General features: G+C 35.1%; 1 protein-coding gene and 1 long non-coding RNA gene across 4 annotated transcripts in view; one reads left to right on the plus strand and one right to left on the minus strand.

The window, feature by feature from the left end:
* The window catches only part of MACROD2 (mono-ADP ribosylhydrolase 2), a 2,249,967-nt gene that overhangs the window by 1,315,767 nt on the left and 911,011 nt on the right, over nucleotides 1–23,189 (minus strand). The window lies entirely within an intron of this gene.
* Nucleotides 677–12,162, plus strand: LOC143646129 (uncharacterized). Its single transcript, XR_013157319.1, has 3 exons — nucleotides 677–723; nucleotides 11,453–11,853; nucleotides 12,098–12,162. It is a non-coding gene; the product is annotated as an uncharacterized LOC143646129 (long non-coding RNA).

The following is a 23,189-nucleotide window of genomic DNA, read 5'->3' on the forward strand; positions in this document are numbered from 1 at the left end:
CAAGCCAACCCATGAATACTATAAACTTCAGGCAGAAAGGATGACCTTACTGACACCTTGATTTTGGACTTTTAGCATCTCCTTCTAGCCTTTAGGAGATAATAAATTCCTGTTGTTTAGCCAACCAGATTATGGTATTTGTCATAGCAGCCCTCACAAGAAAAAACAGATACCCTGAATGAAGGAACATATGCTAACTGCCCACTTTGCTAACATAAGCATTTTCATCGAGAAGAATACACAGACTAACAGGCTAGGACAGTGACATTCAATGCTGGCTAAATGGTTAAACTGGAAGGTATTAGGGTTTTGTACTTTCCCAGAGATGGAATACATGATTAAACCTTCTAGGAACTCATAGGACTTACGATTGTTCCTGTACTCCACTCCCCACTACTCTGAGTGTCTTGATGGTGATTTGTTATACATGCCCTAGCAGGGGAAACTGATAAATCTACTGAATAAATGAATGAATACACAATTGAGAAATGATCCCTCTATCTTTCTTTAGATGGGGATAAAATAAAAATAACACATTAGATGGACATATGTGTTATATGCACACAGAAAGTATGGCAGACATTTTTAAGGGCCAACCTAGAGCTCCCAGGCATTATTGCTTTTAGTAATTTCCAACTGATTCCCAACTGCCATTTTAACTATCATTCTTTACCTTGGAGCTTTCTCAGAAGCTTTGAAGGCTACTATGTGTTTGCATAGCAGGTAAAAAGTACCAGAAAAAATTACATTGTTCTCCAAACTCTGTGGCACGTACCCAGTGGCTGATGGGAATTGGTATATAAATATCCCTATTCCATTGTCTTTTGGTGGGATAACTGTGAGATGTCATTTAAAACCATTACCAAGAATTCTTCGATTGCTTCACTTTTCCCGTTTCATTTCTCTGCCCACTTTTAGTGTTTTCTGAACTTCCCAATACTTGCCATAGAGTCTTCTCCTTGGGGAAATCCAGATTAAGAAATAAAGCAGCAATAAGGAGATAGAAGGGACAGTTGGAACTGTGTGAATGGGGGAATTCCTGGGACCACCTTCACCATGCCCGAGACTAGATACATGGGCACATAGGACCAGGGTGGCCCTTATGTTTTGGCCTAGAGCTATTCTCTAAAATGACTGTATGGATAAACCCAGAAGGAGAGCAAGTCACACAGGTCCATCTGCAAAGACTGGGAAAGGTGTTTTTTCTTTTTTTTTCCTAGGTCCTGACAATTGAGGAAAGCACTATCATAATATTAGGTGGATACAAGCTTAAGGGACATATTCCTCAGAGTCTAAATTCCAGTGATAATACTTTAAAATATCAAAATGTCCAGGTTCCAACTAAAGGTCATAAAGCATACAAAGAAACAGGAAATGATGGCCTGGGTAAAGGGGACAATCAGAGCATTAGAAATCATAAATGATGATGACCAGACCTGGGACATACCAGACAAAAACTTTAAAAAACAATGGTCCTAAATATGCTCAAAGAGCTAAAGGAAAATGCGAGCAAAGAACTAAAGGAAAGCAGGATAACAATAAATGAACACAAAGAGACTATCAACAGAGAACTGAAAATTATGAAAAGAAACCAGAGATAAAGACCATAGTAACAGAAGCGTAAAGTTCTCTAGAGGGGTTAAACAGCAGATTGGAGCTGGCAGGAGAAAAACTCAGAGAATTTGAAGACAAGACATTGAAATCATTCAGACTAAGTGGTAGAGGGAAGAGAGAATGAAGTGAACAGAGCCTAAGGAACCTATGGGACACCAGCAAGCATATGCATTGTGGTATTCTTAGGAGGAGAAGAAAGAGAGAAAGGGGCAGAGAAACTATTCAAAGAAACAATGGCTGAAACATTCTCAAATTTAAGGAAAAACATGAATATATATATATCAAGATACTCAATAAATTCCAAACAGGAAAAATACAAACAGACCACACCATAATATGCTAAAATCAATAAAAATCACGTTATGTATTGAAGCATAGTTTGTTATTCTATTGATAATTCTGTGTCAAAGCAAAGAAGATTGTTGTAGATTTAGGATGTTAACTTTAAGCCCCATGGTAAATTCAAAGACAATAGAAAATATATAAGTTTATAGAGACAGAAATTAGAGTATAGGTTACCAAGGGTGGGGGGCAGGGGTGATGGGGGAATTAATACATAATCAGTTAAGGGTTTCTCTTTGGAGAGGTAAGAAAGTTTTAGTAATGGAAGGTATAGAGAGAACTCCAATACTGTGAATATTATTAATCCCAGGGAATGGTATGCTTGGGAGTGGTTGAGATGAGAAAGTTCAAGTTGAATATATTCCCACAATTGAAAAACAAGAAGGAAAACTAAAGAGACAATGACAATTAAATGCAATTCATGATCCTAGGTAGGATCTAGCAAGGGAGAAGAAAAGGTCCAAAAGAATATTGTTGGAACAGATATATTCTGTTAGGCTGCTGACATGTACATTTCTAAGTAAAAATTTTATTAAACATATTTTATAATTTTATAAAATTGTTTATACTCTCATTTTAATAAGACAACTTAATGTATACATCTTTTACATACAGTTTTCAATGTTAGACATGTATGAGCCACAAGAGCAATAAGCATTGTGGAAATAAATAAACCAGTGAACCCATCTTGGCCAATGTGTTCTTAATGACAGAACTGGCTCTCTGCCATGAAATGTTCCTTCAAGCATGATTTCAAAGGTGACATCACTTAAATAAGAGAGCAGTTTCAAAATAAAATGCTCTGGTGGTTCCACTTCCTTAGCAACAAGTATTTCAGTTAAGAATTCTAACATTAATTAGCACTCCCATATCAAGCTTTCAAAATAAGAGGATGAAAGGAAAAACTGTAAATTGGCAGTTTAAAATTAAAAGATTTAAGAAGAGCCAAGTTTTCTTCAAATGACATTTGGAAATCATATTACTCGGTAGTAATCATTTACTTAGACATGTCCTTTAAAATGTTAGTATATCTACTCTACATAAATTTGAGTAAAATATAATTTAGGTGAATAGTTTTCTTTTATTCCACATAACTAGTGCTGTATCTTTCATTTTGAATACTACGATTACTCATATTTCTTTTATCATTTTATGCAACACAAATGAAATTGTGTTTCATCAGAAGACATAACGGAATGATAGTTTTAAGGCCATGACCTTGTATAATACAATTTAGTTCCATTACCCAATATGTTCAAGCATTTTACCTAAACATAGTCAACAACAAAAAGCAATCCAATCTTTTTTCTCAATAAATCATATTATAATTTCCCATTCTTAACATTAGTGTTAGGTGAATAAAAATAAATATTTAGCTGTTATCTTTTTAAATGTAGTTTATATATATGTAATACAAATATGCATAAATGAGAAAACATGAATGTTACTGCTGTATTTTAGAAGTTGAAGAACTATGATATTTTTTACACATAAAAATAAAGATAAAAGTAATTTTTGTGTGTGTGCTGTGTGGTGGGGGTCATACGTCATTCTTTTTCCATGTGAGTATCTTGTTATTGCAGCACCATTTGTTGAATTTCTGTTTTTTTGTTTGTTTGCTTATTTGTTTGGAGAAGTACATGGGCCAGGAAACAAACAGTAATCTTTATCACAAATATAACAGATACATAACCCTCTAAAAGCTTTTGAGGGTCTTCTTATTTAACTTCTTTAAGGCCTTGTATCTTCATGGATGTGGCCCTTGCTGTACACCTGACTCATTCCTAAAAATATTATAAACTTAACTTCTTAAGCAATATTTTTGTTGGCATAAAATCAAAAAGGAAAATGTAGATATTTGAAAAATAGGGAAAATAAAAGGACACAAGGTCTATGGGTATCTCTGTGTCACATCTCTAGGAGTTTGCTCCAGCAGACATTTCCTCTTACTTCTCCATCTTAAATACCTCATCTATTGAATGTTTCCATTTGATAAATTCTCCTTTCATACTTTCTGCCCATAAGCCTATGTTTCTGTAATTAATGTTAAATTTCTGGGAAAAATAATCAACCCACACATGGCTTATTGCTCCTTCCATTTTTTATTCAATCTCTCTTTTTTTTTTTTTTCAGACAGGAACCAGTAGTTGAACTTGGGTCTACAGCATGGCAGGTGAGAACTCTGCCTGCTGAGCCATGGTGATCAATCTTTTTTTAGTCTAGGTTCTAAACTTTTATTAGCTAAGACTTTTTATCTTCCAAGGATAGAAATTCAATTTAAATGGTACAGCATAAAATAATATATACTGGCTCATGCAAATAGGAAGTATGTTGGTAGGTCTGGCTTTAGACACCCACAGATAAAGGCCTTCAAACAACGTCATCAAGAATCTACCATTGCCTGCTTCTTGGCTCAATTACTTTCACTCAAATAATCACATGGAGTGAATGGAGGGTTGAGTTCCCAAAAGAAAAATGTTGTGTTGTTAACCAAAGCAGGTGGGGTCAAATATCCACTGTAAACACTCAGTAATTTATTAATATTACTTTTTTTTTTTCCCAGAAGTCGTCAAAGCCTTGGGCAACATTAATGGTTTAGATTAGGAAATGGGTCTAGATCAGAAAATCTTAATTTACCTCTTCCTTTCTATTTAGGTCCGCATCATCTTTTACTCAACCATTTCAATAATCTTTTTGTGAGTCTCTTCCTGTTGCAGTTAATCCTACTAATAATCACTAGAGTTTACTACTAAAATAAAGACCTAACAATGCCACTCCCATGCTAAAACAGACCTTGACTTTGGGCACTTACTAAACTCTTCCATTAACTGCAATAGTTTTATTTAAAAACATTGGATTTTCTAGGTCGAGACTGTTCTGCAATTAGTGATAAATTTGTCTCTTTTGTGTGTGTGTGCATTACTGCATTGGCTAAAGTCTGTAGTATAATGCTGAATGGTAGTGGAAATAGCAGACATTCTGGTATTGTCCCTGTAACCTGATGTATTTTCTGATTGTCCAGTGCTATTGTAAATGCATTCTTTTTTTTTTTCTTTTCCCTTGCAACTTTCAATGGGATTTTAGGTGGTGGGAGGTGCTCCATGTGCTATTTTCGTCTCATTCCCATTTTCTTTCAAGATGGTATATGCAGAAAAAATCAGACCCAAGGTCTATCTTAATAATTTTTACTAACATCTCAAATTCTGCCACCTCCTTTGAAAGTTATCACTGAGAGAAGAAGCAAACAAATATTAAATCTCTTTTTCCACTTAAAACAGAAACTTCTCTTTATTCAGTTAATAGTGCATTAAGATGAAAAACTGTGAATAAAATCACTCGAAAAATGTAGAGCCCAGATCTGATTCTTAATGAGAATTACAGTCATAAGTTACCTCTTTTAATAAAGAAACAATTTCCTAGGGGTAAAATTTAAGGTACAGACTATCTTTTACATTAGAATCAGTAGTTTACTCAATGAAAAAATTCAGAACAATGAACAAGTAAGCAATTTATTGCTTTCCCTATAGCCAAACTGATCCAGTATATTATAATCTCAAATTAAATATAGCACACTATATATATTTCTGACTAAGTCATTTATATGTTCCTAAATAAGTCATTTGCCTTCTTTTGAGCCCAGGTGTCTCCTTCCATGGAACATGAACAATCAATAGTGTCTATCAAATTCATCCCATAGTGACATTTAGAGGATCAAATAAGACGGTGGACTCGGAAACCCTGTGTGTAATGCGGCAAAGAGAAAACAAAATTTTAGAATGTGGGAAAGGACACATTGGCCATCAGAAACCTGGATTTGGACTTGACTAAGTCTGTATATTTGGAAAAATAAACTCATCTCGATGTACTTCAATTTCTTCATCTTACCTACCGCACTGACAATGTTAAGTGTTGGACCCATAATATATATAAAAAACGTTTAAAGTACTATACAAACTGTAGCATCATTTTTATAAGCTCCCCAAAAGAATATTTGTTCTAAAAATAAAATGAATTGTGACTCTATCCATTGACAAGGAGATTTAAGTCAGCACCACTAAAACACAAAACAATTCAGGTTTAGAGGGGAGAAACGCAAGTACTAAAATCAAGGAAAATCAGGATTGTGGAAAGTACTTGATTTAATTCAGGGCTACATTTATGAACTGAAGACACAGGACAGGGCACCATTGCAATTAGGGGTAGGAAAAAATATGATGGAAAGGAATACTGTATTGTGCTAAGAACTTGATTATTTGGGAGCAAAATCAGCTACTAACAAATTCAGTTTAAGTGCAGTAATTAGACATAAAGGGTCAAGTAGAGTATCAACTTCTAAAGTAAAATGCAAACTCTATAACTGATACATTAAATAATGGTTTGAAATTGCATTGTTTTGCACATAGTAAGCATTCAATAAATGTTAGTGTATTAGATGTTATTAATATAATCATTATTAAATTGTGATCAAATGCTTTACTATACCAGAGAGGAAGCTATATCCAAAAAGAAATTATATTAGGGCTTAGCCTAAAGTACAGCAATTGAAAGGCACCTCTAGGGCTGACATAATTTTACATTTGAATTACTATGGAGGGATTTTAGATGTTGAGAGAGAAACACACACACAAACGATTTCATGGCACAGATTCAGTGATAAATACTGTTATTACATTTATGAAAACTTTGATGCCATTTGGATATTTGTGAAATCAAAATCTCTTCATGTAGTGGATATGCAAAATCCTAAATAAAAAAGAATCTACTTCTAACTCTAACTTTAAGGGATTTTTTTTTTCTTTCCAGAAAAAAATTCACTGCTATTTTTCTTTAAAGTATATATACCCCTGGCATATAATTTAAAATAAGAGATCATGCAGAAACTTGACCTATATACACTGTTGCACAGCAAACTATACCTTTCTGGGAAATAATGGCTGGCAAATTACATTTAAATCATTATTTAAAATATGCTACCAAATGTTTCCAGGGAAATAGGGGCTATAAAGCATCTCTTCTTACCTTGAGGTCATAGTTATCTGAAATAAGGATTCTTTCTGGCTATACCATCAATCCCTCCATCTTGTAGGCCAAATCCCAGGTCTTCTTCTCAGGGCACAGCATTAAACACTGTGATTAAATCTACTTCCATGGCGCCAATCACTTGTTCGTTCATTCATTTATTCACTAGATATTCAGTGCATGTCCTTTCTTTTATGATTCCTCCCAGAGTCCTACAGCTAATACTCCCTGTTCTGTGCTCTCTCAGCATACTTTTTCTACCTTTATCATCACATTCATCACCATTTATATCTTCATTAACCAGTACTTCAAAGGCAATGATTTCAACACCTTTGTTGTCCTATAAATAGCCATGTATCTGGAATACAGTAAGCATCTGGAAGCTGTTTGTTGAATAAATTATGGTCACAATAATATATTTTCATTTATAGGATACTATAGCTCAAAACATTACATTTTTTTAGGATTCTCTACTGATGGCTTTTATTTACATCTATCGTTACAAAACTTATTTTTTATTGTCTGTCAAAAGGTATTTATTATTCATGCATAAGTCAGCTGGTAGTATGCTTTATTACAAGTATATGTCTGCTTAACCTCCTTCATAACTGATTTTCCATGAAGTTATAATATCAATTTTAACAAAAAAAAATTGCCCCCATTTACCATTGCCATGAGCATAAAGATATAATTCATCCTCATATGTAGCTCCTGACTTCCACCAGAGCTGACAATTTCCATTTAACAATGAGTAGCAAGAGATGGAAATGTCCGAAGATGAAATTTCAGTTTATGTGGTAAGAAGTGAGGAACTTGCTACTTATGATGAGTGTTCTGGAGGGAAGGGAAATAGCACTGATCTGGAATGTGCTCTGTGTCGATGCTCTCTTGCTAGGCTCATCTACCAGACTCTCCACTCAGGTGGAGAAGGTAACTTTATCATAATAGGAGTGGAAAAGGTGCAGGGGTTGAGGTGTGGAAAAATGAAAAGGGGGGAAAGGTTAAATTGAGGTACAGAATATCATTTGCAATGAATCATTGTCAGTTTTATGCCCATACCTATCCAAAGGCATGCTAGATACCCTTAGTAAAGGCTTTCTATTTGAGTTATAGCTGGTAATAACAGCACCTTTTAATGAGTGCTTACTTTGTAGCTAACAATAACAGCTATCCTTCATTAAGTGCACTCTGTGTGCTAGGCACTATTTTAAACGATTGATTTGTATAAGCTCATTTAATTTTCCCAAAGACCCTACTGTAGACAAGAGGAAACTGAAGCATAAAGATTTCAGATGATGTGCTCACAGTCACAGAGAAAAAGTGATAACCTCAGGATCTGAGTATCCATGAACATTCAAACAAGGAGACAACCTGCAATTCCTACCTTTAAGAACTGGATTAATAGCAACAGCTTGCTGAAATCCATCTTTTCTTCATTAAGCCATTTCATCTTAAGCAACAAAAGAGGAAAATAAGGAAATGTTCAGAAGTTGGCTCTTGTTAGAAGTATGATACTCAAGCCTGTGAAAGCCGATGGGCACTGTTCATTCACTGTAGCTGGTATCACAGTATAGTATTTAAAGGCACGGGGTTTAAAACCAGACAGACCTGGGTTTGAATCCTGGCTGTTACTTCCTAGTTTTTTGTCACCTTTGGCAAACGCCTTAACCTCTTGGAGCTTCTCCAAATTTCATAAGACTTTGGTTGTGGTATATAAAGATTTTCGCATGTTGTTTGGCACAAAGTAAGCACCCAATAAATGGCAAAATGATATGAAACAATAATAATGTAACATTTCCATTAAACTGGTATCTCCTAAAGAAATGACAAGATCCAGTGCTAGCAGAGAGAGGAAGCAATAGAATACTCCATACATGCCTACTGTATTCTAAATAAGAGGTTCCATCAACTTATGGACTTTGGGTTTCTCTTTTATGTGGTGTTTTGCATCTCAAGTACAATTCTAAAAATCATGTAATTCACACATCTGAAGAAAGGTTGTATAGGAGTTGTAGGGTCATTCAAGTGAACAATATTTAATGTGGAGCAAAAAGAGGCTACTTTTAATATGAGGCCAGGTTGGTGGCATATGGAACTATCTTTTCCTACTCCTAAATATGAAACATAGGAAAAATTAGGGGAGGGGGCATCGAAAAAAGAAAATAAGTTAATCTGATAATAATAGATAGCTATGATATTGCCAGGTCCTAGGAGGAAATTTTTATTATTATATAATAATATGTTATTAATATATTTCTAATAATATATAATTACAGATCAATGGAACTGGATTAAAAGGTATAACCCATGGCCCATACCTATTATAATTGCCTAAAAGGCAGAAAATATGTCTTTTCTTTAAAGAAATACAAAATTTCCAACAACTATAACACTGAGCAACCTACAGTAGATAGGGTTTTGTAGGGAGAACTTCATATTTTCCTTTGAGAATCTGACAGAAGTATCAAAGCTTCTCCCTAAAAAAGCATACACACACACACACACACACACACACACACACAAATACCATTTAGAGCTCCATAGATATCAATTAAAAACAGACTTTCTGTGTAAAAGCTCATTTTTTTAGACAACAAAATTTATCTCCTTATAAATATCCATATACTTTCAACATAAAAGTCCTGTTTTGCCTTCTTTGAGCCATACCTGAAAAGGAAAAAGGCACTTTTCTATTAAAGACTAATACCAAAGTATCATTATTTAACTACTTAAATGTCCACATGACAGAGTCATACATTAAATAAGCTAATTTCAGATTAGGGAACAACAAAATATACTAGAAAATATTTGAGCAAAGTTTGATTCAATCTACAAATTGTCATCCCAAGTGCATATAAAAATTCCAAAAGGCAGGAATGTTGGGAAAGACTGAAAGATTCATCAATAAATTCCTTGCTGTGTCCTCTTTTTAAAGATGTCAATATATTTCATTTAGGAACTTTGTATTTTCCTTCAATTCTATCCTGGCTAATAATTAATTCATTTTGCTTACACTGCAGCCAGCTTCAAATCATGGTCTCCATTTCTTGGTAATAGATTCTGCCACAGGCAATATGCCATGCCATAACCTCAATTATAACTTACAAAGGAGAAGATTGCACTTATTTTCTGCTGGAGCCGCTATTTTGTCTTAAATGAAATTGTATATGGGTGACTGGAAGCCACCGTTGTAGTGAGAACTCATGGGCCCCAAAGTAGATTGAGCATTTTGTAAAAATTCATTTCAATTCAGAGTCCAAGTATGAAAGTGTCATTGACATTGAGCAGCTGGTGAAAGATGACTAATAAAAAAATTCAATTTTAGAGGGAACACCAGTGGCAGACACAACTTCAATATTATCATTAAAAGAGAAAAATCCTAACAATAAAACCTTTGTTCAGATACAAACAAACCATGAAACATTTATTTCTTTTGAAATCGTCAGGGGTATGTGTGCATATGGCATGTATGGTGTGTGAGTGTGGAAAGACAGAGAGAGGGAGAGGCAGAGAGAGGGGGGCAGAGAGAAAGACACACACAGACAACTTTGGAATACAAATTTAAAATGATTTCAGCTGGGGCAATTATTATCTTGTTTAATTATTATTTACTCTATAAAAGATAAAGCTATTATTTATTTCTCTGGTTTTAAAATGTAAATATTAATTGTAGCAACAATATTTTAATTAATATCACCACTGTATTCTCAGAATGTGTAACAGATATGAGTCAAAATGAAAGAGTATCCTTGTATTTGTGTGAATGCATATGCAAGCACATGTACTAATGGTATGTATTAAGGAAAATAATAGTTTTAATGGCATTTTTTATTTTGAACTTCTTTCTAAAATGATATAGCATAGGGGAATATTTAACAATGACTACAAAGTGCCCCGGAACTTTGCCTTCCTTTAATAAAAGTGTTTAAATATAAATGGGAAACTCAATTACTGTAAATGTCCAGAAGCAAGTTATAACGATATCCAAGTCTTTCTGTGCCAATTTTTGTTTCGTGACTCTTCACTAGTTATCTTGATTCCTGACTTCTATAGACAGAAACTATTTGTACAGTAATAGCAAGTACTTGTACGATCATGTACTAAGGAAAATCAGGGATTGCTGCCTCTGGCATCTTCTACACCAGTCTGTGCAGGATTGTGACATCATGGTTGATGGACAACCACGGTTGTCAAACCACTCACAAGTCCTGTAATTTGGTAGAGATATATATAATTAATTCTGTTTTGCCCCTGATGTTTCTAGAACATCCTCTAAGCTACTGATATTGACCAACTGTGCCGTTGATAGGTGAAATTTAAGAGAAAAGTTGCTGAGATTTTCATCTTTTGTTAAGTCAAAAGGAAAACAATCAGAAAAAATAGAACTGTGATCTGAATGACAAAAGCAAGTGATAGTCCATATTTATTAATCATTTGCGTTTCTGATTCTGTCTTTTTTCTTTTTTTTTTTTCACAGAATAAAAGAAATGTCTGCTGGGAAGCTGTTAGAAAACAAATTCAATCACCGTAATATCACAGATGAGACAACATGGTTGAGAAAGGCCAAAAGACTTCTTTACAGTCACATAGCTTAAAAAGGGTTGAAGCAACAGGACTAGGAACCAGGTCATCTGTCCACTAATCTATACTAATCCTAACATCTAGCTTGAAGCACAAGGAAATAATGTGTCTTTCAAAGAGACTAGAGTCCTAAAACAACAAACAACAAAAAGAACAAAAGAAAAAAAAAGAATAGGAAAGAAATGTTCAGCATACACAGGTGGATCTGAGCCTACAACTCGGTCATTGCCAAGTTGGCCTGCCAAAAGATTATATACATGGGGGCTGAGGAGCCAACTGAGAGAAAATTCATCCTAGGTGAGCATCTACAAAGCACAGTGCACCAAAAAGGAGGGTGGTTGGAAGAGCTAGTCCCGGCAGAGGGGACTTTTTTTTCTGACATTGTTTAGATTTGCCAGCATGTGGTGATACTAAAAAGTAGACCAACTTTAGTCTATTGTGTTATTATTCTAAATTCTCTATATACAAGGTATGCTGCCATTTTCTGCACCCTGAGTGAACTGATGCCACAACTCTCCCCTCTCCAACCCACCCCCCCCAGGTGAACCTCTGACTGTACCAGAAAGGGATAAACTGTGGCCCTGGACCCTCACCCTGGAAGACAACACAACAGTGGTGACAGGCATGTACCCTCTAACTTTTCCAGAGACCATTTGGTAGACGTGGCACTGTGGGTAAATGGTGTCAGCTGGGCTTCCAGAAGCCAGGGATTCTTGGTCCCAATAATGTTATTGAAAGTGTCTAAAACAAGAAAAGAAGAAAGAAACAGCCATCAAATTGTAGCTGTCTGAACAGCTGATTGGGTTATTGGTGAGCTTATATGAAACTCCCCCAGGAAACCTAAATATGTTGTTGTTTTTTTAACCATTAGCAGATGGTTAATATACATCATCATCATAGCTACAATTTGCATAATTGCTATAACCAAGTATGAGTTATATACATTATCATTTTAGCTATTACTGTATGAAAATCTACCAAAGCAAGAGTATGCAAAGCAAACAAAATACAGAAAAAGATCTTTGAAAAAATTTCTGAGGCATTATTATCAATATTAACATTGACATTTTTTTTAACAAGTTTATGAATGTGCAGCCTGAACAAACATTTTGTCCACTAAAGGTGTCAAATGGACAAGATGGTCTAATGAGTCAGTCCATGGGACTAAGGGGACAGAAGCCCTGGGTCTTATTGCATAGACACAAGATAACTTTTTCTTCTTTTTTGAGAAAAGCACCAGTCTATGAATAGTGCCATGCTCTCATTGTTGGAAAACACAGGAAGACTGCTATCATAGCCTCATGATATTCTATTTTAAAATATACTCTTCATTTATTAATCTGAAAGAAAAAATATATTTCAATTATTGCCAAGTTTTCCATCAATTTTTTTCATTTTTTAATTATTTTACACTGAAATGTGATTACATTTTCCCGCTTCTATTGGCTACTTAGTTTGAAGTTAGAATTTCAGGAGAATTAGAAAATTATATTCTAAAAATCACCTTAGAACACTGAGAAGAGAAAACTCACATGTATGTTGTCAAACTAGATTACAGGTGGAAAGGAGGACTCTAATCACATGCATTGACTGTTTTGACAGATTTAATTAGTAAAATGAGTCAAATCCACTAGTCAAACTACGTCAAATCAAACCAGCACTACCTGAGTTTGTTGGCAGTGTAGTGCAATTAAACAGGCTTAGATGACTTCAATTCAAGGTAACTCCAGGTTGGTGACTATACCCAGGGATACCACTAACCCCCAAATGAACTTACAAAGGTATCATAGCATTCAGAGACAAAGAAGTAGACAAGTTTCCCAACATGATCAACAACACCCTTCTTACTGTATCCTGAAAGGATTTATTTTAATTAATCTGTAGAATCCTCTAATTGGTTGCATTCCTGGGAAAAGCCCCTAGTGGGATATTTACAGCCAAGAGAAGAATCTCCAACTACTCTTAAATTGCATTTTGCAACCTAATCTCTTCAGACACATTACATAATGTGATTATAATATAATCACTATATTTTAATGATTATAATATCATTAACAGTTATATTGGAACAGTTAGGTGATGTTATATATTGTATCTACAGAAAAATGGCAGAAGTAACCTTGGAAAAGTAATGATTTCCATCAGTTTCAGGTTACAAAATCTGGGCAAATTAACTCCAACTATAATTCGATCTATAATCATCAACGTAGTTTTAATGAATAAGAATTTATTTAGCACATGTATATTTGTTTATCTTCAATACACTCTCTAAAATAACTGGAATTTTGGGGACACCAGTCTAAGTGGTTGAATCCTCTCTTAGACAAAGAATTCTTTTGAAGTTAACAGATGTCGTTTTGTTTCTCTCTTTTGAGGTTTTATGAAATTTTCTCTCCCTGTTGTGTAAGATGACTCATTTGCCTAAGATGGAGCAAGGTGAAAATCTTGAGATATGGATATAAAGAAATCATTAAGGCACCTTCCTCCATTTTTTTTTTTTTTTTTTACTGGGTGCCATTCAGTGACCTCAGCAAAGGTGGATGTGATGGAATGCATGTCTGGACTGTCAGATTAACTAAGCACATTTCTAAAGCTTTCCATATTGACATTTAATCTTTTATTTTGTCACAGAAAAATGAAGTCACTATTTTTTAAAGTACCAAAAGAAATTTGTGGAGAAACACGTTATCTTTCTTCAGCTCCCAGCAAAACATTGCAAGATAATAGGAAGATGAGGATATTTCTTCCATTAACCCCTTGACCCTGTAAGTTAATGGCTTTTTTTTTTTTTTTTTTTTTTTTTGCAAATGTATCAACAAGCAGGACCCCATGTGAGATTCTCACTCGGAAAGTAAGGTCTCTGCAATCACATGGAAAACTGTCCTGGTGCTCCATCTTGATGCCTAACACACTTAATGTAGGAGCCAGTCTGCCTCAAAAGTTGGCCAGATGTATAACTGCTATCACCTCAGACAACTTTTAAGGAAACACACAAAGACATTTAAATTATTATTTTAAACTTAAACATACCAGTAGGGCCGCCAAGCCTAACTTTACCTTTATTTAAAGATGTTACCCTATTGTATAATGAAGGTGATTTTCATTGTCAATTTAGAACTCAAAATCTTTTGAGCTAATTTTTTTTTGGGGGGTAGGACTAATTTTTAGGTGACAAAAAAAAAAATCCAACAAATTTGAACTATAAATTTAAGCAAATTCTTAAAATAAACCAGAATATTTGCAAACTATCCAACTGGAATGCTTTAGCTTTTCTTTAAAATGGTCACAATGACAATCAAAATTATCATCACTTCTTATTGTTTTAGTATTAAGATTGTGCTGGAATTTCCTGAATAGAAATGCTAATGATTCAGGTCTTCATCAAGTTGATTTGGATGCAAGAAGAAAATGATTAAATTTCTTCAAAATCAAAGTGTTTTCACATGTGTATACAAATGAGAAATCTTTGTTGAATAAAGATATATTAAATTATTACATTTTCTTACTTCTCTTCTAATTGTAAAAGGATCCTTTCTCTAATTATTTCCTATAGGTAAGTTCCTAAAAGAGGAACTATTATGCTAGGGAACAAAGTTGAAAGACTTTACTATATACTGTTAAATTAATCATTTGTTCTACAGAAAGTCTGCCCCAATGTAGAAGTTATTGTATTTTAAGTGGTAAAATATCTGAAAATGAGAGCTTTTTAACAGGATGATTTAATTCAAATCATAATTAAAAATTAATTTGGAATAAAAGTTCAGTATTCTTATAAATGTCCCATCATTTCTAAGTTATTAAAATATTAGATTACAGAGATGCCAGTTTCCTCATTTATGTGACTGTAACTGTACATTATCTTAAATAACAAATACTTTAAAGAAATATAGGATTTATCAGGACACTGAATTCAGTTTATTTCCTAAATTATAAGATGTGCTTGGTTTAATATCGTTAATTTTTATTGCAATGGGTACCAATGAAATACGAGTAGTAGGTACTATTAAACTAACACACTATTGGAGTTTGACCATAAAACCCAGTGATGAGAAAGAAAATCTGTCTCTAAACAATAATGTGTCTGCCAATCATTCATGTGATCCATATGATAAACACCCAGTTTGGGCTGACATCAGCCTCAACAATAATATAATAATTTTAAAAATTTAAAAATTAACAATATGACCTTCCAAAAACAGAATTGTGCTGCAAAATCAACAGGATAAATCCAAATTGTGGAATTATAGAAAAACTGAAGGCTTAAGAACATGTGGAAAAATTTAGACTACTGTTAAGTATATTTATAGTAAAATTTGCTTCAAATCCATACCTAACACATTATTTGAGATTGTATTTTTATCTTCAATTCATTTAAAGTAAATGAAATAAAGTTTATGGGTGGGCTTTGCAAGATACTAATGCTAATTAATACAATTATGAGCAATAACAATAATAAATGCTATAAAATATCTGAAAATAATTACTTTTCCATAAAGCCCCACATGGACATTATTAATTATACATCGATCTATATATAGTAAGTTAATAGAAAATCAACTTTAATCTTAAAATGTCCTGACCTTTACGGAGAAGGAAGTTCCCATTACCTCAATAGGATATGAACTCTAGAGGTTGCTTTTTCAATCTCAGCAACAAGATACACTGAGTAAACCTTATAATTTTATACAGTCCTCTCAAAACCATTCACTCATTAATTCATTCTACAAATGCCTACTGAGTGCACTTATGTTCCAGGCATTAAATGTTAGAGATACAAGGTGAGTGAGAGCAGGACTTCACAGAACTTACAATCTAGAGTTAGAAAAAGATATTAATCAAATAATCATACATATGGATTAAAAACAAAAACAAAAAAGTACAGCTATGCTAAGTGCTATCAAAGAAAGGAAACCACTGCTACAAAGGGATGGGACTGAGTTTGGGGATGGAGAGATTCTTTCTGAGGCAATGCCACTGGAGCTGACATCTTAAGCATAAGTGAGCCTTAACTAGGTGAGAAAGAAGTGGGAGGGAGAGGATCCTCAGCAGAGGGCATAGCATGCACAAATGGTCTGAGGGTAGGGTCTCAACATTGTCAAAGAATAAAGAATGCCACAGAGAGCAAGGGGCAGAGTGCTACAAGGCGAGACAGGGGAGTGCTGCAGGGGCCAGGTGGTGCAAGCCTTATAGACAAAGTTAAAGATTTTGGTCTTTGTCCCAATGAAAATAGGAGATCATTGAAGGGTTTTAAGTGGTAGAACAATATGATCAAATTTTAATTTTGAAACCTGCATTCTGAATGTGGTCTGAAGAATGGTTGAATGTATGGAGACCATTTAGAAGGATATCACAATAATCCAGGTGAGTAATAATGGTAGCTTGGGCTGGGAAGCCCAAGGACGGCAACCGTGGAGAGAAGTATTCTGAAGGCAAAACTGATAGAACAGAGTGATGGACTGACCATGACAGTAAGGAAAAGTGAGTGATCAAGACTTTGGCTTGACCTCCTTGATGACGTCATGTGATAAGGAACATAGAAAAAGAGAAGGCTTATGGAGAAATATCATGAGTTTGTGCCAGATCTGAGGTAACTAAGATGATATGTAAAGAAAAGTATGGGATTTGTGTGACTTAAGATAAACATTTGTAAGGCATCAGCCTGAAGTTTTCTGGAACACCAGAAACACCAGGAAACACCAGAATATCCCTTCTAAAAATTTAAAACTGGATTTGTAGTAAATAAGACTTCACTTTTCAAATTTAGCAAAGCTTTTACATAGGAGCATATACTAAAGATACATGCACATAAAATGAAGGCTGCATGTAACAAAGTAAAGCTATGTACATGAAGGGCACATTTCTTTACTTACAATTCAGCATTCCAAGGGTGCAGTAGGATAGCACCACCTCCCACCCACCCACCCCCACCCACCAAAAAAAAAAGAAGTGTTAAGAAAAGACAGATGCTATGTTCTTATAAACTAAAATAATAGCAAACAATTTCAGGTTGCCCTCCAATAAGTAAATTGATAACATCCACAAACACTAGAGTTTCTACTACCACTTATCCTTGAATAAGTAGACTTTATTTAACTTTGTAGGTCAAGTAATTTATATTGACACTGAATGAAGATGAAACCTGTCATATAAAAGGCATTATCCTAACATTCTAAGAAGAATCTGGTTATTCAGATGAAATAACTCATTTTTCATACATTGGTAAATGCTAATTTTCTCAGCCTGGTTGCTCTAAAACATTTCTTGGTCTTCATTTGCTGAGAGTGTCCTGCATAGAAAAAACCTAAGAGATTAAACAGGGAGATAGCATTCCTGTTACTACAGTGGATCAATTTCCAGTTATGGATTCCAATCACAGAGGAAGCAGAAAACCTTTCAGAACCACTTACATCAAATGCTATCCCCTAAGTGAAAACGCTATAAGTCAGCAAACAGTTCTTCCTAGGACCAGACAAAAATTGTGTTGATTATTATTCCTTCCTATCAACCACCTGAGGCTCATAAAACTTGAATTACACATAATATGAGAGTCTTCACATCAAGGTCACTGTAAGTGTTGATGTGGTCAAATCCAATAGACAATTCTCTTCTCCTTATCCCCTTGGATTTCCCTGCAGCACTTTTATCCAGTTTGATCCTTTAGTCATACATTGCTCTCCTCTCTTGGTTCCCCCAAGGTTCAATTCCTGGACTTCTTCTGCCCAGGAGGTTCCATTCCAGCTGAAGATAGTGGTGACTCCTACTCTAACATCATTCAAAATGTTGGCTCCTCTTCTCTATAACATCCAAATTCTCCCCTACATGGCTTTTCATTCCATATAAAAATTGAAGAAATAATACCATATTGAAGATGAGCAAGATTGAAAGGGATTTATAGACCTACGTGTCCCACTAACTAACACTAGAAATATGAATTAGTTCTTGCAAGAATTACTTCAAAGATATGATTCATGTACAAAGAGTGTTTAAGTCTAGGTTACAGGGGGAAAATTGCTATTGCATGCTATGGGTTATGTTCAAAAGGTAAACATCAGCACTACCACAGCAACAGCAGAGATAAATAATGAGGGAAGGGACAAGAGCTAAGAGGATATTTAGATTTTCTATTTGGAGAGGGTGTGTTTATTGGTTTTCTTTCTTTTGGGAACAATGAAACTATCTAAAATTGAGAATGTTGATGGACTGTGGCCTTTGGGCTCTATACATGAGGGCTGACGAAAGCAGGTGGCTGAAGGATGCACTGACGGAGAAGTAGATTGGCAAACGGTGGTGTATACTTATGAACAAAGGTTGTGCTGCTACAAAAAGAAACAAAGTTGTGAGGCATGCAACGATGTGAAGGAACATGTGGGACATTTGGTGAAGCAAAATAAAGCAGGAACAAAACAACAACAATTGTATGGTCACCTTTAGAAAATGCTTTTAAGAAAACAGGGCCTAGACTGTAAGCTTTTAGAGCAGACATGTTAAGTCCAGAGTGGTGATTATTATTTATGGATTTCAAGAGGCTGTTATGTATATCCTGATCTTTAGAGATAAGAATGAAGCTAATCAGGTTGGGGTTAAAGTAATTCAGAACACAGGGGTAAGGAAGACAGTGTCTATATTTTAGAACCACACATACCCTTTGAGACCAAAGGAAGAAATGTTTATTTGGTCTGGAACTGAAATTTCCTATAGCACATAATCTAACTCAGCGTATCTGTATAGCTCATTTGAACAACTGAAACACAGGGAGCCCAGAATAAGAAAGAGGTCCTTTAATCCTGTTTAGATTATTGTAATGCCTGAATACATCCTAGAGTATATTAAGCAGATAACCAAAAAGCATTGGCAAAGTCCCTGGAGGGATGGAAGAAAGAATATGGAACTATTAAACCTTACCATCAGGAATTCCCCTGATTCTGTGTCAAATTTTAGGGACACCCAAATCAATAGGCCATGCCCTCGCTCATGAGGCAAAAAAAAAAAAAAAATTAAAGAAAACATAAAAACAAATAAACTGCCATTCTTTTTTTACTGGCTTTGACCTGCACTGTAATTTTCAACTAATTTGATTGCCTATTTGATATCTATACTTTCAAACATCCTATGGGTCTAAAATGAGATTCACTTTTCCTCCACTCTTCCAAGGGTTCACTCCTCTCTGCACCAGATACATAACGACATCCACATCCACTCCAGTACTTACTCTAATCCATAAAGAAGCATCTTGACTCTTCTCCCTATCCCTCTTCATCCACCAACTCTCCCATCTAATTCATCATCTAGTCCTTTAGGGACTACTTCCAAAGCATACATCAAACCATTGTCATCATCTGGTATCTATATTCTGGATTTCTTTTCCTCACTCATCTGTCTGCTTCCACTGTTACCCTCTAGAATTCATTTTACACAGCTACCAGAGTGACTTTTTAAAACTGTAACTCAGCTTATACAATTGTCATATTTGAGTCTGGCTCCTCCTACTTCTCCAATTTCTCTTCTCTATGCATTAGCCACAATGGTGTCTATTTTTGAACCTTAAAAATACCAAGTCTGTTCCTCCCTCTGCTTAGAATGTATTTCACATGGCTGCCTCTTTCCTTTTCATTCTCATGTCCAATAGCATTTCTTCAATAAGACTTTTCTGACTACACACACGAATAGAATTACAGACATAACACAGGTTTTTTTCCCCCTCTTTATAGCATTTTTTCATATTTTTCAATGTTTACTTGTTCATTATCTTTCTCCTTGTCATCACTAAAATATGTGAGCCCTGCACTTAAGAGACTCAGTAAATATGTTAATGAATAAAAAATCCACAAATAAGTCAAGAAATTTAATATTAGAAATAAATTCTAAAATCAAACAGATGCCTTTATTCAATAAACACAAACTTGTGCCATACTTTATCAAAATCCACCTTCAATATTTTCTTAGAGGTTATACAGTCTTTTAAACCTCTTAGTTGAAACCAAATAACCAGGAAATATATCAGAGTTTAAATTTTTTGGATAATTTCTGACATTTAATAATTGTTTATCTCATATGAAACGTCCTGATGATATGTGATAACTATTTATGATAATGGTCATCTTTCTAACAATTAACTGCAGGAGGATGATAAGTTCATATTAATTTCCATTTGGATAAATGAGAAATACTTCCCATATTAGGCATATACTCTGTTGAGGCCAACATAATTATATGGAGATTTGCCATTTAAGAATTTTAAAGGAATAACAAAGTCCTCTATTAAGAAGGTAATCTTGAATGGTAATATACGATGTAGGGAAAGTCGATGTTGTCTATTTCACTCAAAGGAATTTTAATCCCACCAAATTGAGTATATAATCACAAATATTTACTCAGAACATTCACTTGGATTTGAAACTCTTCAAAGGTAAACTTGCCACATTAGAATAAACCAAAAAGGCCAGTGGATACTGTGCTAGTTTGAAAGGATGTATGTCCCCTAGAAAAGCCATGTTTTAATCAAAATCTCATTTTGTAAAGGCAAAATAATCCCTACTCAATACTGTATGGTTGAATCTGTAATTAGATCATCTTCCTGGAGATGTGATTTATCAAGAGTGGTTGTTAAACTGGATTAGGTGACGACATGTCTCCACCCATTTGGGTGGGTCTTGATAGGTTTACTGGAGTCCTATAAAAGAGGAAACATTTTGGAGAAAGGAGTTTCAGAGAGAGAAGAGAAGAATGGCATAGCCATGAGAGCAGAGAGCCAGCAAGCCAGCGACCTTTGGAGATGGAGAAGGAAAATACCTCCCAGGGAGCTTCATGAAACAGGAAGCCAGGAGAGAAAGTAGCAGATGATGCCTTGCTCACCATGTGCACTTCCAGCCGAGAGAGAAACTGTGACTGTGTTCGGCATGTGCCTTTCCAGATGACAGAGAAACCCTGAACTTCATCGGCATTCTTGAACCAAGGTATCTTTCCCTGGATGCCTTAGATTGGACATTTCTATAGACTTGTTTTAATTGGGACATTTTCTTGGCCTCAGGACTATAGATTAACAACTCATTAAATTCCCCTTCTAAAAAGCCATTCCATTTCTGGTATATTGTACTCTGGCAGCTAGCAAACTAGAACAGATACTTAGGTCTGCTGGGAGTAGATTTTTATCCCACGAATCAAGGCAAAAGGAGTTATTCTGTTAAGACACAATTTATGTGGTTAATAAGCTATAATCTCTCAGCCCCAACCCCCCATTTCTGTTCCCTGGCTCTGTGATGCTGGACCTGAAACTGTGAAGCTGTATTTCTTCTTAACCAGCTGGCTCCCTGTTAAGTTCTGCCAATAGGGGCACTAGAAGGAAATTGGCAGGCATGAGGAGAATTGACCAGCAGGAGAAGGGGAGGGGACTGGCCCCTTCCTTTTTTACTCATCATTCCTATCAGTTAGGCCGAACAAAACCTCTTCAACTTGGCAGCAGCAACTGGCATCAGCTTCTATTTTTCTGTACTCCTAGAATAAGCCTTCCAAGCCCCTCAGGGGTACCTGCTCAAGGAGGGCAGCTCTACAGGGACCCTCTCAAGCCCATGAAATATCATAACCAGCTGGGCAGCACCCCTCAGAGATCCAAGTCTCAGTTTTTTGGGGCCCTTCCTTTGAGCTTCTGGGATCTGATATAGCTTACCTTAATAATTTGTTTTCCCACTCTTAAGATTGGTATTAGTTCACAATTTCCTTTGTGCCTTTGTAGCCCTCCAACAGCTGTATAATCAATTCCTGATATTAATTTTTTTCAGTTGACATAACAACTGAAGATTGCAACTTCCCTGACTAGACCCTGAATGACACAGAAGAAGACAAGGAAAGCAACCTGTAGTAAACTAAAAGGTGGAATGGGCTAGGAAATAGAGTATGTAGATGTGAGTGAGGGGGAGGGTGATGTAAAACTAAGTATCAATATATATTAAGTTGGAGGTTTTTATGTTAGGCATCACTTAAACTATACCAATAAAATGTAAAATCCATTGAGGACACAAGCTGGGTCATATTAATACTGCCACAATGCTGAGAACTATTACTTATATTGTCACTCTGCTTTTATTGGGCTTTTTGCAAGGTATATAAAATATTTCATCTCCAAACCACACTATAACCTGTTAATCCCATTACATGCACAAGCATACACATACACACACACATAAAGTATAGAGAAGATAAAGTAGAAGGTAAAACCCAAGGTCACAAAATTAATAAATGACAAGGGTAATGAATTTCACGCTTTTAGATTTTCCATGAAACCAGGCTGTTCTCACTTATTTACTGTTGTATTCTTTGCTACAACCAAGAGAGCACCCTGTACAAGATGGTTGCCCAATAAATGTTTATTGAGTGGATGAGTGAATAAACAAAAGAACACCTTTTTTTTCAAAACTAAAATAAATTTGATTTGATAGCCTTTCTGATGATGATGGTGTTGGTAAATCATTCCATGTTGGTAACATGGATTCAGGGCTTCCATTCAGTGATCATATCTTTCTAATAAATAAGAGATCCATCTGTTAACTAGGATAACACTGAAGGAGGAGAAATAACTGAATTAACTTTTCAAATGGAAGTTCAAAAATGATGATAAATCTAGGATGTTAATCTAACTC

The sequence above is a fragment of the Tamandua tetradactyla genome, chromosome 1 (assembly GCF_023851605.1).
Source record: "Tamandua tetradactyla isolate mTamTet1 chromosome 1, mTamTet1.pri, whole genome shotgun sequence".
Taxonomy (NCBI): Eukaryota; Metazoa; Chordata; class Mammalia; order Pilosa; family Myrmecophagidae; genus Tamandua; species Tamandua tetradactyla.